Source organism: Phacochoerus africanus, chromosome 4 (assembly GCF_016906955.1).
Source record: "Phacochoerus africanus isolate WHEZ1 chromosome 4, ROS_Pafr_v1, whole genome shotgun sequence".
Lineage (NCBI taxonomy): Eukaryota > Metazoa > Chordata > Mammalia > Artiodactyla > Suidae > Phacochoerus > Phacochoerus africanus.
Window position 1 is genome coordinate 32,939,412 of NC_062547.1, and position 12,455 is coordinate 32,951,866.

A 12,455-nucleotide genomic window follows, 5' to 3' on the forward strand; every position below is an offset into this window, starting at 1 on the left:
GTTTAGAAGAACTTAGAACTCACAGAGTTAAGTGGTGAATTTCCTTGGCTTTAGATGCGTTTTTGCAAAATGTGGATGGTATGGTCCAAGGAAGACAGTTATCCTCTAATCCAAGACCCTACGGACCCTACTGCCAGTTGTCAGAAGATCTGATGACTCCTGAAGGCTGTGTTCCCTAAAGCAGATAATCACCTTGGGGTTGTAAGCCACATGAGTGAGGACACACCTGGACATCCCAAGGGCTGCAAAAAAAAAAAAGATCTGAGTTCCACACTCCATATGTTCCAAGTTTCTCCTTCCAGAGAAGAAGCTATTACCTATTTTGGAAACAGAAGTGTCTATCAGAGCTAAATCAATGAGGGCTAAACAAGACATACACAGATTTGTGAAGTCAAGAATCTCTTCAAATCAAGACATTTAGGATAAATGTCACTGTGAAGGCCACACTTTTTATATAGGGAGACTTAAAAGATGAGAAAGATACTTTCCATTCTGGGTAAGACTCCCAGGAGAATATAGTCAGACATCAAAGATTAATTTTCATTTTTCTTGACTCTAGCTTGATTCTTCTGACCCATGTATTTAACCATTTCTGGGCCTCTTAATTGCTTTGTGCTGGTCTGTGTTTCCATATGGCATGATTTTCCTTCTGCCTGAATTACCACCGTTAGTATTTCTTGTAATACATATCTTCTGGAGATTAATTTTTTCAACTTTTATATGGCTGAAATAAAGGCAATCTTTATTTTGCCTTCACTTTTGAAACATATTTTTGATAGGTATAGAACTCTGAGTTTAAATATGTAAAAGATATGTCTTCTTGCTTATAATTTCTGCAAAAAAATATTTTAAATTATTGTCTTTTTTATTTCTTTTGTTCCTCTGTATGTTACATGTCTTATATCTCTGGGTAATTTTATGATTTTTATCTTTGTAACTGGTTTTGAATAATTTGATCATTACACACACACACACACACACGGGTTCTCCAAAGAAACAGAACCAATGGAATATATGTAAAAAGCAAGTTATTATAAGGAATTGACTCGTGTGATTACAGAGACTTACAAATCCCAAGACCTGCAGAATGATTCAGCAAGCTACAGTCCCAGGAAGAGCCAGTGTTTCAGTTTATGTCCAAAGGCAGGAAAAAGCCAACACTGCAGTTGGAAGGCAGTCCAGCAGGAGGAATTCTCTCTTATTTGAGGGAGAACCTTTTTGGTCTATTCAGGCCTTCAACTGATGGTATGAGACCCACCTACAGTAGGAGGGCAATCTGCTTTATATTGTCTACAATTTAAATATTAATATCACCCAAAAATACCTTCACAGAAATATCCAGAATAATGTTTAACCAAATATATGGGCACCCAATGGCCTAGTCAAATGATACATTAAAATAACCACCACAACGTGCACTGGCATAGTTATATTCATGTGTCTTGTGCTTGCAGTTCATTAAGCATCTTCGATCTCTGGGTTTATAAGCTTTCATGACATTTGGACTACTTTGGGCATTTTTCTTCAAATATTTTTTGTGCCTACTCCTTCAGAGACTCCAGTCACAGGTATATTAGATCATGTGAAGCTGTCTCACAGCTCACTGATACCCTTTTCATTTTTTAAAATTCTTCTCCGTGTGTTTAATTTTGGATAATTTCCATTCCTATGTCTTCAAATTCACTAATCTTTTATTCTGTAATGTCTAAGATGTTGTTAATCCCATCTAGCACATTGTTCATCTCACACACTGGATTTTTCATTTATAAAAGTGTGATTGGGTCTTTTTTGTATCTGTCTCTGCTTAATTTTTAAACATGTGGAATATAGTTATAATAACTGTTTAATGTCCTTAATGAGCTAATAAGAACATCTAACTCAGATATGGAATTGTTTCAATTCACATTATGATTTATATTTTCTTGCATACCAATTATTGATTGGATGCTAGATATTACAAGTTTTATCTTGTTAGATGTTATATATTATTATATTCCTACATAATAATTTTCATCTTTCTTTTGATAAGCAATTAAGTTTCTTGGAAACTCTTTGATCCCTAAGGGTCTTGCTTTTAAAAATTTTTTAGATTGGATCTGAGCAGCATTTAGTCTAAAATAAAACATTCTCCACTACTAAGACAAGACCCCTCTAGGAATTTCTCCAATACTTCATAAATCATGAGGCCTTGTAGGCTGGCTGGGGGTGACAGGCACTATTTCTAGCCCTATGTGAATGCTAAGAACTCTTTTCCCTGATCTGTTCAGCCAGTTCTGTCCCTGGACTTGGGTAGATTCCTTAAAGGTATGTACTGATAAGTACTCTGCTGTGCACTCAAGCAAAGCCTTTTGTATTTCTGGAGTTCCCTCACCGTGCACTTCTTTTCATAGTACTATGACCTGAGAATTTTAATTTTCTTTGTCTCTAAAGATACTCAGATCATTTTCCACATCAAGAATCTTAAAGATTCTACTCAAGTTACCCTTCATCATGCTGTGGCTTAAAAACAATCTCTGGGTATTAAGCTGGGGCAATTACCTAATTTCCTTTCTATATCTTCCTAAATTATTTGTTGACTAACCTCCAGTGTCTTATAAATCAACATTTTGTATATTTTCTTTTGAAAGGCATACAAATCCTGTTACTCTATCTGCATGGAAGCAGAACTTGTGAAAAAATGTAATGATGAAGTTATGGGGGGGTGGTCATGGGGATTACTGTAGTCTTTTTTTTTTTTTCAGTGAAATAGGGCATTACATGCTAGAAGTTCCCCCAAAAGATATTATTATTTTGCTATGACAATGGGATTAAAAATGGCAAGACATTGCAGAAGATAATACAATGCAGAGAAAAGAGCCTGGCCTAGGTAAGCTTCAGGGAAATTTTATATTCTCTGAGTCAGTCTTAAGATACAGCAGAATAATTTTTTTTATTCTTACCATCAGGCCAATAGAATGCCTTAAAATTCTATGAGCCCAACTAGCCTTAGCTTTCTTCTTATTCCAAACCCATAAGATATTAGAGACTTGCAAATTCGGCAAAGATGGTGCACAAGTACTATTGTATTTGTACAGATCCCACCCTATTTTTCCTGCAGAGTATTTACATCATACACGATTCAGCATGATTATGCAGATGCTTTGAAGTTTATTTCCTAGGAGTTTGGGTCAAATATTTTAGATGCAGAGTAAATGTCAAAAATGGTGGAAGAGACAAGGGAAAAACAAAAAAAACAAAAACAAAAACAAAAGGAAAGAAACTTCCTTGTGCAGTAGCTCAGTCTCAGCACAATGCAACAGTATCAGTGTAACTCAATAGAGTACAGGAATGCAAAGTAAATAATTTTTTTGTGTGTGTTCCTCTGTAAGAGCACAAGAAACTCTCATTAAAAATATATAAAGCTTTGGAATTCACTGAATTATCATAAGAATATAGAAGGAAGGCTCTTAATATGGGATTGCTTTTTATAGGATGACTTAAAGAAAAAAAAAAATCAAAGGTATCTCAGGCCAGTACCTTATTATGGATGTTAAAGCTATGTGTAAAGGCCTATTAGGTTCATGTTGAGCTTCATGCCATAAACATAACAGCATACAACACTTAACCATGTGTTTATGTACTATGGAAAAAAATGTTTGTGTTCTGGGAAAATTCACATGTTGAAGCTCTAGTCCCCAGTGTGATGATAATTTGAAAGTAATTGGGAGGTAATCTCATGAATGAGATTATTGCCCTTATAAAAAAGAAACACTAAAGAGATGATCTCTCTCTACCACATGAGGATACAGCAGGAAGGCAGTCATGTATAAACTAGAAAGAAGGCTTTCACAAGACATCACATTATCTGGCAACTTATCTTGGACTTGCCCATCTCCAGAACTATGGGAAACAAATGTCTGTTGTTCAAGCCACCTGGTCTGTGGTAATTTGTTATAGCAGTTCACGCTGAGTAGGACTGGGGGGGCGGGGAGGTAGAGAGGGGGAGGGGAAGAAAGAGAGAGAGAGAGAGAGAGAGAGAGAGGACTGGCTACTTAATTTTCGACACCCAGTGCAAAATGAAAATGTAGACTCCTTGTTCAAAAGTTTCAAGCCAGCAACAGCAGACCATTAAACCAAGCATGGTGCCCCGTGAGACTGCACAGGTATCATGCCCAAGAATCTGGCCTTAGGGTGAGACGATGATGATCGTGACCAGTGCAACAAAGGTAATCTATACCAAACTAAACAAGAGCACTATACTAAAACAAGTGCTAAAATAAATGTCTGGACTATACCACAATGCTCCCCCCAAAAAAAAATTCAAAAAGATAATATTCTCCCAATTCTGTCATTACTAACCTTATTGACAAACTGATGAAAAAGAAAATCATTCAAATTAATATTAATGATGAGAGAGAAAAACTGTCTTGACCCATCTTTTCTTGAGCAATGGCTTGAGATTAAGTTGTAACAAAAGAAGGAAAACAAGTGGAATTTAAAGGACATGCAGGATTGTGTAATTACTTCTGTAGCTGATGAAACGTAAATGCTTAAAGCTTACAAAATAATTACAAGGCAATTATGGAAAGAAGGGCTGTTTTGTTCACTCTTATTCCAGGTACTATGGAAAAAACTGAGTGTACCAAACTATTAACTTTGAGTAATTTAATCGCCATCCTGAAAGCTAAAATAAGATATTCTGATATCTTGCCAAAAGGGGAAAAAAACACACAGCAACTACATTCTTTTCAATTTCTTCGTTGAGGACCTTACCAATCTCGTATAATTTTAGTTACTTTCCATGGTGAAATAGGACAGATAGATAAATATAATACTGACAGTGCAAATAGGTAAATCTTTCTTTCTTGAGGCTGATTCTTAGGTAAATGCCTGCTTCATTGCCTAGTTAAGTTCAGTGAAGGATAACACTTGACCTGTTGAAGATGAAGCTGAAAAATGGGCAACCAACACCTCAAACTGTTTGTCACTGAATTAACTACATGATAATTCTAATCTTTGAAATTACTTTCTGATGCCTTTTTTACCCCAAATATTATTAGAATTAATATGGGTTGGAAGTGTGTTGTGATTCTTCCACATATAATTAGTTCCATTACAAGTTTCTAAACTATAAGGTTCATACTTCTCTCCCTAAATTGTGTATGTTATGTCTAAAGGAAGGAGTCGTTTTGGCTTAGTGCTGTGATGTCACCCAGTGCATTCTTTTTTATATTTATAGCAGATAATTGGGAAGATGTTTGTGGAGACGTGAGGTTATAATCTTTTATGGCTTCTAATTGGCTTTAACTTACGAAACATGGAGATGTGGAGCTTAATAGACCTAAACATAAATCCTTTCTTGATTATTTAGGATGTGTGTAACCTTATAAAAAACACTCTTCAGTTTCCCCATCCAGTTTAATATCAGCCTCATAGGTTTTTTTGTTTTTTGCTTTTTAGGGCCATACCCACAGCATATGGAAGTTCCCAGGCTAGGGACAGAACTGGAGTTGCAGCTGCTGGCCTATGCCACAGCCACAGCAATGCCAGATCCAAGCCAAGTCTGAGACCTACACCATAGCTCATGGCAATGCTGGATCCTTAACCCACTAAGTGGGGCCAGGATCAAACCCACATCCTTATGGATACTAGTTGGATTTGTTTTCACTGTGCCACAATGGAAACTCCCAATCTCATAGGATTTTGATGAAAATAAGATTACTTAATTTAATAAAACCTCTTAAAAAATCTTTCCTATGCTAAATTCTATAAACTTACTGCTATTTCTATTTCTCAAGAGTGGGATAGAATAAATTGTCTCTATTTCTTTTTTTTCTTTTTTTTTTGTCTTTTTTGCTATTTCTTTGGGCCGCTCTCACGGCATATGGAGGTTCCCAGGCTAGGGGTCCAATCGGAGCTGTAGCCCCCAGCCTATGCCAGAGCCACAGCAACGCAGGATCCGAGCCGCATCTGCAACCTACACCACAGCTCACGGCAACGCTGGATCGTTAACCCACTGAGCAAGGGCAGGGACTGAACCCACAACCTCATGGTTCCTAGTCGGATTCGTTAACCACTGTGTCACGACGGGAACTCCCTCTATTTCTTAATATATTACTTATTAGTCATCTATCTGTCTATATTAATTACACAACAGATTACTCTTCTGAAGACGTACAATACTGATTTCTGATATGAAGCATGTGTACATGATATATATTTATAGGCAGATCCTATAATGACCATGAAAGGTTTGAAAGGAAAAATAAATTCCTACATCTTTGAGAGGAAGTACTAGCCTTTTATAAAGATAAAACTCTGGGTATCTTTACCAACAAACTTCATTTGAATTATAATACCTTTATAAAATACACACACACATATATATTCACCCTTTCAGACATATGACACATATGGTCTAATAATGGCAAAATCCATAATCTGTAGATTAATCCACATTTATCTGAATTTCAGTTGGTGTCATGAAACCTCCAGAAAAAAACACGGCAGGAAAACAACATTAATAAATTCCATTTTAAGATAAAACTTAGATACAATTATGGTTATATTCTAACTCTTTGCTGTCAAAGTAGCCAAAGCAATTTACCTGGAAGAACTGAATTGAACAATAAGAACCTTTTGAAGGTTTGTGACTTCTGAGCAAGATGAATGACTTCAACCACAATGAATGAAGCATTCTACATTTTCATTGGGACAAAGCCGAAATCCACAAGCAGAAACCTCTTCAGGAAGTAGTGCTAGGTTAGGAAAACCTCAACAGTAATTTTAAAAACTGCTAGAGGAAAAGCATAGACAAAGCTGAGAGATTACAAGTCCAGGGAGCTCCGTTCATAGAGGAGCCCCATACTCTTGTAAATTTTACTTACAGGGCTTGACTGGTTTACCATAGTGAATACCTGAGAACAATCCCCTTCTGATTCTGGTAGGAGAAGGATAAAAGGAACTGTTTTGAAACAAAGCACTCTGTTCTTAACAAGGCCTGTCCTAAGGGAAAATTAGTTAACCAGAGCTTAACCTGCTGGGGTATTATAGAGACTAACTGACCTGCAGAAAGGAGAATAACCAACTCCAGCCCTCACTATATTTCAACATAGGAGAAGGGAAATAACCACCTCCAACCTGCTCTTCACTTCCTATTCCATCTAAGGGGGAAGAAAAACAAAACAAAACTCATGAACTGCACAGTCTAGAGGCACAGACTTATCAAAAGACTGAGACCTAATCATAGGATTATAGAATGCGTCCCCTCCACACACTTTGCCTTCACATTACCAAAGCCCTATCTCCAGCAATTCCTTTTACCCAGTACATTAAGAAAAATTTACAAGGTTAACTGAAAGGCAAAAAACACAGTCTGAAAAGCAAGCATCAGAACCAGACTCAGATATGGCACAAATGTTAAAATTATTGGACCAGAAATTTAAAATAACTATGATTAATATACTAAGGACACTTACATTAATGGATAAAGTAGATAGCAAGTAACAACAGATGGGCAATATAAACAGAAATGAAAATTCCTAAAAGAATCAATAGTAAATTTTAGAGATCAAAAACACTGTAGCAGAAATGAAGAATGCCTTGATGGGCTTCTTAATAGATTGGACATGGCTAAATACAGACTCTCTTAGCTTGAGGATATTTCAATAGAAACTGTCCAAGCTGAAAAGCAAAGAAAAAAAAAAGACTGGGGAAAAATGAGAATATCCAAGAAATACGGGACAATCATAAAAAAGGTATACCATACATATAATGGGAATACTGTATGCAGAAGAAAGAGAAAAAGGAACAGAAGAAACATTTGAAACAATAATGACTGAACATTTCTCTAAGTTAAAGCCAAATAGCAAACTTCAGATCCAGGAAGCTCAGGAAATGCCAAGCATCAAAATGCCAGAGAAATTTTACCATGGCATATAATATTTGAACTTCTAAAATCAAAGATAAAAAAAATTCCTCAGAGAAGCCAGACAGAAAATCTACCTTACCTATAAATGGACAAAGATAAGAATTAAATCCAAAGATAAGAAACCACGCAAGCAAGAAGACAGGGAAGTGAAATACTTAAAAGTTGAAAGAAAAAACTACCAATCAATAATTTTGTATCCTTTGAAATTATCCTTCAAGACTGAAGAAATACAGACCTTCTCAGAGAAACAAAAATTGAGGGGATTTGTTGCCAGTCAATCTGCCTTGCAATAAACATTAAAAGAAATTCTTTAGAGAGAAATGAAATGAATATAGGTCAGAAATTCAGATATACATAAAGAAGAGCATCAGAGAACAGTAAAAAGAACCCTTTTTCTTATTCTTAATTAACAGATAACAGTTTATTCAAAATAACAATACTTTAAACAACATGTATGCAAATATGTATGTATATATAATATGTCTGTATATACATGCTTATGTATAAGTGAACTGAGTGACAGTAATATTACAAAGTACAGGAGGGGGAGTTCCCGTCGTGGTGCAGTGGTTAACGAATCTGACTAGGAACCATGAGGTTGCGGGTTCAATCCCTGCCTTTGCTCAGTGGGTTAACAATCAGGCATTGCCATGAGCTGTGGTGTAGGTTGCAGACGTGGCTCAGATCCGGCGTTGCTGTGGCAGCTACAGCTCCGATTCCACCCCTAGCCTGGGAACCTCCATATGCCGTGGGAGTGGCCCAAGAAATGGCAAAAAGACCAAAACAAAAAACAAGCAAACAAACAAAAAAAATAAAGTACAAGAGGGAGGAATTATGATTATTTTGTTATTATAAAGTTTTCACACTACTTTAAGTGAATGTGGACTTTATGGCAACAACAAAAGGTAAGAATTTTCACAGAAGTAGAACAAACAATCCAAAAATTTATTTGGATTAGAACCACAAAAGACCCTGAATTGCCAAAGAAATTCTGAGGAACAAAAACCAAACAGGAGGCATAACTCTCCCAAACTTCAGGCAATACTACAAAGCCACAGTCATCAAGATAGTGTGGTACTGGTACCAAAACAGACATATAGACCAATGGAACAGAATAGAATACCCAGAAATAAACCCAGACACCTATGGTCAATTAATCTTTGACAAAGGAGGCAAGAACAGAAAATGGGGAAAAGATAGTCTTTTCAGCAAGCATTGCTGGGAAACCTGGACAGCTGCATGCAAATCAATGAAACTAGAATACACCCACACACCACACATGAAAATAAACTCAAAATGGCTGAAAGACTCAAATATAAGACAAGACACTATCAAACTCTAAGAAGAGAACATAGGCAAAACATTCTCTGACATCAACCTTATGAACACTTTCTCAGGTCAGTCTCCCAAAGCAACAGAAACAAGGGTGAAAATAAACCAATGGGACCTAATCAAACTGACAAGCTTTTGCACAGCAAAGGAAACCAAAAAGAAAACAAAAAGACAACTTACAGAATGGGAGAAAATCGTCTCAAATGACGCAACTGACAAGAGCTTAATCTCTAGAGTATACAAACAACTTATACAACTCAATAGCAAAAAAGCCAACAACCCAATGGAAAAATGGGTAAAAGACCTTAACAGACATTTCTCCAAGGAAGATTTACAGATGGCCAACAAGCACATGAAGAAATGCTCAACATCGCTGGTTATAAGAGAAATGCAAATCAAAACTACCATGAGATACCACCTCACACCAGTCAGAATGGCCATCATTAGTAAATCCACAAATAACAAATGCTGGAGGGGGTGTGGAGAAAAGGGAACCCTCCTTGCACTGTTGGTGGGAATGTAAGCTGGTATGACCACTACGGAGATCAGTATGGAGGTACCTTAGAGATCTGTACATTGAACTACCACATGACCCAGCAATCCCACTCTTGGGCATATATCCAGACAAAACTTTCCTTAAAAAAGACACATGCACACACATGTTCACTGGAGCTCTATTCACAACAGCCAAGACATGGACACAACCCAAATGTCCATTGACAGATGAATGGATTAGAAGATGTGATATATATACACAGTTATATACTACTCAGCCATAAAAAAGAAAGAAATAATGCCATTTGCAGCAACATGGATGGAACTAGAGACTCTCATACTGAGTGAAGTAAATCAGAAAGAGAAAGACAAATACCATATGATATCACTTATATCTGGAATCTAACATATGGCACAAATGAACCTTTCCGCAGAAAAGAAAATCATGGACTTTGAGAACAGACTTGTGGTTGCCAAGGGGGAGGGGGAGGGAGTGGGGTGGATGGGGAGCTTGGGGTTAATAGATACAAACTATTGCCTTTGGAACGGATTAGCAATGAGGTCCTGCTGTGTAGCACTGGGAACTATGTCTAGTCACTTATAATGGAGCATGATAATGTGAGAAAATAGAATTTACATATGTATGTGTAACTGGGTCACCATGCTATACAGAAGAAAAAAAAATTGTATTGAGGGAATAACTATTTAAGAAATAATTTTAAAAAGTTTACAATTGTTAAAAAAAAAAGAAATACAACTGAAGTACTGACAAAGGAGAAAAAATAAATCATATAAAAGGCTCAATTAAAACCACAAAAGGCAGAAAAAGAGGACAATAGACCAAATCAATGAAACCAAAAGCTGGCTTTTGAAAAAGTTCAATAAAATTGATAAGCCACTAGTCAGGCTAAGAACTAGAGAGAGGACACAAATTACTAATACCAGAAATGGAAGAGAGGGTATCACTACAGATCCCATGGACTTTAAAAGTATAATAAATGAATAATATGAACAACTCTATGTTCAAAAATTTAACTGAGATAAAATAGACCAATTCCTTAAAAAGACATAATCTACCCTAACTCAAAGAAGAAGAAATAGATCATCTGAATACCCTTAAATCCATAAATAAATGAAAGAAGTGATTAATCACCTTCCAAAACAGAAAGCACCAGGCCCAAATGGGTTTACTGGTAAATTTCACCTTTCCAGGAAGAAATTTTACCAATTCTCTATTATCTCTTTCAGAAGATAAGAGTAGAAAGAATATTTCCTAACTTATTCTATATATAGCACTATCCTTACCCTAATAGCAAAATCAGACAAAGATGTATGGAAAAAGAAAACTACAGGCCAAATGATTATTGACTTCTCGTAAGTAACATGAAAAAATGATACCAGAAAATCAGATCTGTAGGAAGGAATGAAAAGAAAAGGGGATAATAAACAAGTGGGTAAATACAGAAGATAAGAGTTTTTTTGGTTCATGCAATTTCTTTAAAAGATCAATTTTTCAGAGTTAAAAAACAATAATATTGGTAAGTAAGGCTTTATAAAAGATGGAGGAGCAAAAAAATGATAGCAAAAATGAAGGGTAGTAAGTAAAAAGAAGTATACTGTTTTAAGCAGGAAGAATTTGGTAAGAAGTAAAAAGTGTACAGTGTCAGGCATAAAGTAAGACATGTGAAGTGGTGAATAATATTGACTTTGGCCACAAAAATATTAATAAAATTGATAGCTACTAGCCAGAATAATTTTAAATGAGATAAAGAAAACACATTAAGAAAATTGGTAATCAAAGAGGAATAGCAATCCAAATCATACAGTGAAAAGCTTACAAGGGAATATTTTCAATAATTTTGTGCTAATATAGTTAATAACTTAGATAAAAAGGACAATTTCATTTAAAAAACATAGTTTATCAAAAAAATCAGGGAGTTCCCATCGTGGCTCAGTGGTTAACAAACCCAACCAGCATCCATGAGGACACAAGTTCAATCCCTAAAAGGCAAAAGGACAAAAAGACACAAAGACAAAAACAAAAACAAACAAAAAAAAAAGCAGGAATAAATACAAATCCTGAATAGCCTTAAACCTGTTTTAAAAGGAACTAATGCAAAATAAAGCACTCTAAAGTCCAGACCTAAATGGTTTTACATATAACTTTTAGTAAGCATTTAAGCAAAAATAATATCAATTTCATACAATTTCTTTATGAATCAAAGTTGTAAGGGACTCTTTTTTTTGTCTTTTTGTCTTTTTGCCTTTTCTAGAGCTGCTTCCATGGCATATGGAGGTTCCCAGGCTAGAGGTCTAATCAGAGCTGTAGCTGCTGGCCTACGCCAGAGCCACAGCAACACTGGATCCAAGCCATGTCTGCTACCTACAACACAGCTCACGGCAACTCCGGAATCCTTAACCCACTGAGCAAGGCCAGGAATTGAACACGCAACCTCATGGTTCCTAGTTGGATTCGTTAACTACTGAGCCACGAAGGAACTCCGTGTAAGGGACTCATTTTAATAAAGCCAGCATAATTTGAACATAAAACCTCATAAAGATATTACAAGATGGAGTTCCCATCGTGGCTCAGTGGTTAACGAATCCAACTAGGAACCATGAGGTTGCAGGTTCGATCCCTGGCCTTGCTCAATGGGTTGGGGATCCCGCGTTGCCGTGACCTGTGGTGTAGGTTGCAGATGTGGCTCGGATCCTAAGT